At 38.6% G+C, this 4,364-nt stretch overlaps 1 non-coding gene and 1 pseudogene across 1 annotated transcript; both read right to left on the reverse strand.

The window, feature by feature from the left end:
* Nucleotides 1–2,076: 2,076 nt before the first annotated feature.
* Nucleotides 2,077–3,763, reverse strand: LOC101603153 (annotated as a pseudogene).
* Nucleotides 3,729–3,835, reverse strand: LOC123463718. Its single transcript, XR_006639108.1, has one exon. It is a non-coding gene; the product is annotated as a U6 spliceosomal RNA (small nuclear RNA).
* Between the last annotated feature and the right edge of the window lie 529 nt (nt 3,836–4,364).

Genomic DNA, 4,364 nt, shown 5'->3' on the forward strand with positions numbered 1-4,364 from the left:
ATAGGCTGACGGCCCAGAGGCCATCAGGGCTGCGTCAGAACACTGATATTGAAGGTCCAGTAAACAAAGGAACCACATTTCCTTGTCAGATGACCTCCTGTAGGGAAACCAGGGAGGAGCCGAAGAAATATACGCACTGGCTGCTCAAGAAGAATTAGGCCAGATTCTAAGTACTACATATAGTTAGATAACAGTGTGCAAGTGAATACAAATAGAGAGAAACAGGCAACTTTAAAAAAATATAACAGCTGACCATGGGTCTTTGAGAATTGAAGAAAACAATGAACAGTAGATGCAAGAGTCCCAAGTCTCCTAAGCTATAGGTTTGAACCCAGGAATTCTCTGTAATGGATCCAAAGAGGCAAGGACATATGCAGTTGTAAAAAGCATTAAATTCTAATTTTAAAAAAAAAAAAAACACCAAAGTGTCTACTTCTCTTCAATGATTAATTCCCTTCATGAAAAATATAAGTTTGGAAACAAAGCAAAACCCTACTGATGATAAAGAGAAGCCTTTAACTCACATTTGCAAGCTGAATTACAATGCTTATGAACAATTTAGGGACATTTTCCTCAAAAGCAGGTGTCCAGTGGCTATGAGAACTCTTAAATTCAAGCAACTTCAAATTTTCAAATAGAGAGCAAGAGAAATGAGAGAAAAATATTTAGATGTAGGGTTTCTGGAGGTTAGGACAAGGATGATAGTTCCTTATTTAACAAAGACAAAAGTTGGGAGGCTTCCAAGAAATTAAAATGTAGTAGAGGAAATGGGAATGTGAATCCTAAGAAGCTTGTAACATTCTATGATTGGTCCAAGTTAAACAAACTTTCCAAGCAATATTTAAAGACTAAGGCATGTTGAAAACTTATTGGTAAATTTTTGCTCATGTAATAATTTACAAAACATAATTTTGGTCTGTCATGTTTTTCTATTTGTATTCATTTTTAATATAAAGAAATAGTTGGACTTTTTTTCCTTCTTCTTGTGTTCCTCTAGGAAAGAAATTTTGTTTCTACTTATTTTTTAATTTTTATTTATTGAGCAACAGACAGAGAGAAAGAAAGAAAATGAGTGCACCAGGGCCTCCAGCCACTGCAAACGAACTCCAGATGCATGCAACACCTTGTGCATCTGGCTTACATGGGTCCTGGGAAATTGAGCCTCGAACCAGGGTCCTTAGGCTTCACAGGCAAGCACTTAACTGCTAAGCCATCTCTCCAGCTCCCCCTAGTTATTTTTTATAAGTACTTGTTAGTCAGCATAGCTGGTTACATACATACATACCTGGTGCTAATCCATATATGCACATCCCATACTTAGAAGTGGAAAATTTTAGAATGTGAATATACAAGGTATTATGTAAGTAACTGTCACTCTACTTGAACACTTGTTTCCAAAGTTTTTTTTTTAATATCCCTTTCAGTGTAACAGAATGTTATCAAGTAAAATATCAATGCCTATGACAACATATGTTTCTTTCCAACAGAAACCACAAAACAGGTGAACAACCAAGTCCATGGTGGTTTTTCTATGATAAATGTATCCAGAACTCTGTATAGTAAATAAAGTTTGCATGTAGTTTAAGCATCTTTAAATGACTTTTAAGCAAATAAACCTTGTGCTTCATTAATGGTGTATAAGAATCCCCCTCTCCATTTAATAGCCATAGGGATCTTTTTCCCAATTCCAAAAAGGAATCATGAAGATGGAGTACTTTCTTAAAAAGTGTTCTGCACATCATACTAAACAACATGCAAAGAGTTGAACAACATACTTCTTAAGGTACTACTCTTTTTTTTTTTTTTTTTTTTTTTGAGGTAGGGTCTCACTCTGGCTCAGGCTGACCTGGAATTCACTATGTAGTCTCAGGATGGCCTTGAACTCTTGGCGATCCTCCTACCTCTGCCTCCCGAGTGCTGGGATTAAAGGCGTGCGCCACCACGCCCGGCTTAAAGTACTACTCTTTAAAATGGGCATGTTACCCACTGAGAAAAGTCCACTCAACTATTTCCATTACACTGCTTCATTTGGTCATTGGAAGTATAAAAGAAGTCAAATCATACAGGATCAACAAGTTATCTTATCCATTGGCTACTGCATATTACAAAAAATGCTCCAAGGCCAACTTTGTATGCAATATAGTTGTACTGGCTTGGATTTTCTTTATCTCTTTCCATGTAGCCCCAGACAGTTAAGGATTCTATTCTCTTCTTAAGGTCAGCAGCCTTTACTGGAAATTTTCACTGGTTGTATACTTCTGAAAGAAGGAGATTGTGGCTAACTGTCTTTCTCATCTTCATAATTCCAACAATTGCAGCATCGATTGGATACTGCCTATCTCAAAATACTCTTTCTGGAGTGCTGGATTGTTCTTCAACTGTTTCTTTCATGTGGATTTGATTGATCTTTATCCTGAAAAGTTTGGGTTTGAAATCGTCGTTACAAATAAGTGTGTTACCCTCTTCAATATCTTTGCCCTTTGGGTTTTTTTTCTTTTTTTAATGAGAACTCTAACTTTGCCACAGGCTAGTGATTGCAGTGTTCTCTTTACTTCTCCATCCTCTATTCCGGTAGCTTGCTTGATCTCTTCTAATCATACTTCCTCTCCTTCATTAAACATTAGCAGAACCAGTGTTTGAAAAAGTGAGACTTGGAGTTCTTTTTCACCCTCTTTAAATTCTGCTTTGAGCACACAGTGTCATAAGGTCGACTGCTACTGGAGTTTCCTGCCACTATGCTTGCCTAGGTAAAAAAAAGCCTTGAAAATTTCCTGAAGTCTTACCACGTCTGGTGGCAAATGGACTTCTGTAGGCACATAGGTTGGCCAGTAACCCATTTTCAAGATATTCACAGTTAACTCAATATTCCCAGGTACATTCTGATTCCTCATATTCTGTTTGAATGAGTTGTGGTGTCTTTAGAAAGCTCCATGTCTTGAAACATTCCTTCAATTAGCTGGTGGAAGCAGCTCCCCACTCATGTTAGGGTTTGGGCAGCACTGGCTTCTTGGCATCTACACATGTGCTCCTCCCAACTAGCAGACGTCTGGGCAGACCCTTCTTACAGAAGGCCTCCAAACCTCTGCCACAGAGAGATCTAAACAGGATCACAACCTGTCCTAACAGTTTCTCAACTTCCTCACCTGTCACTCCTTTGTTGCCTGAATCTACATATTTAGCTGTAAATTCAGCAGGTTTATTTGGACTTTTATTAATGAATGTTTCAAATGCTTTTTTCATGGCATTGGTAAAGTTTTCATTGTTGAGAAAGCAGATATCAATTTTATGGTCAACCTTATCTTTAAAATCCAGCAATTCTTGGACCATCGTTTTATCTTTTTCAGGATTAATAACAATAGAGCTCCCAGAAGCCTCAACGTATTTGATCCACTATTGCAAGAGAACCTGAACTCTTCCTCAAACTCTGCTAAAGAGCTGACACAGGAAAGACAAATCTTGGATTTTATTTCCATCAAGGAGATTATTTAAACCTTTCTGAAGAATTGCTGTTAAGTGTTCACCTAGAAGTCATTTTTCTACAGTAGCAATTAGTGACTTCTGGGTTGTTTGATCCAAGTAAATAATAAGTCTGTCTGCTTCTTCTTCTTCTAGGCATTTGCTAATATGATGAAGAGACTCAGGAACCTCTTGTTCTTGCATTAATTTTTGACCTTCAGCTGCATAAAGCCGGTTAGTTTCCTTCCAAAAAGTGTTGCTCAAAAGAATCTAAAAATACGGAACACTTCACAAATTTGTGCATCATCTTTGTGCAGGGGCCATGCTAATCTTCTCTGTATCGCTCCAATGTTAGTATATGTGCTGCCGAAGCGAGCACCCCAGCATTCCCCAGGAGCCATGTAAAGCCAGATACACAAACTGGTGCTTGTGTCTGGAGTTCATTTGCAGTGCCAGGAGGCCATGGCATGCCCATTCTCTCCCTCTCTCTCTCTCTCTCTCCCTCTCCCTCTCCCCCTCCCCCTCCTCTCTCTCTCTCTCTCTTTCTCTGTGCTTGCAAATAAATAATCAAAGAAAATATTTTAAAAAGAAAAATACAAACCAGCCTAGATGTCCCTCAACTGATGTGTGGATAATGAAGATGTGGCACATTTATACAATGGAGTTCTACTCAGCAGTAAAGAAAAATGAAGTATGAAATTTGCAGAAAAATGGATGGACCTGGAAAGGATTATACTAAGTGAGGTAACCCAGGCCCAGAAAGCCAAGTGCCACATGTTCTCTCTCATATGTGGATCCTAGCTACAGATGACTGGGCTTCTGTGTGAGAATGAAAATACTTAGTAGCAGAGGCCAGTAAGTTACAAAAGAGACATAAAGGGAAGAGAAAGGAAGGGAGGAGTGTACTT

The sequence above is a fragment of the Jaculus jaculus genome, chromosome 9, assembly GCF_020740685.1.
Source record: "Jaculus jaculus isolate mJacJac1 chromosome 9, mJacJac1.mat.Y.cur, whole genome shotgun sequence".
In the NCBI taxonomy this organism is placed as follows: domain Eukaryota; kingdom Metazoa; phylum Chordata; class Mammalia; order Rodentia; family Dipodidae; genus Jaculus; species Jaculus jaculus.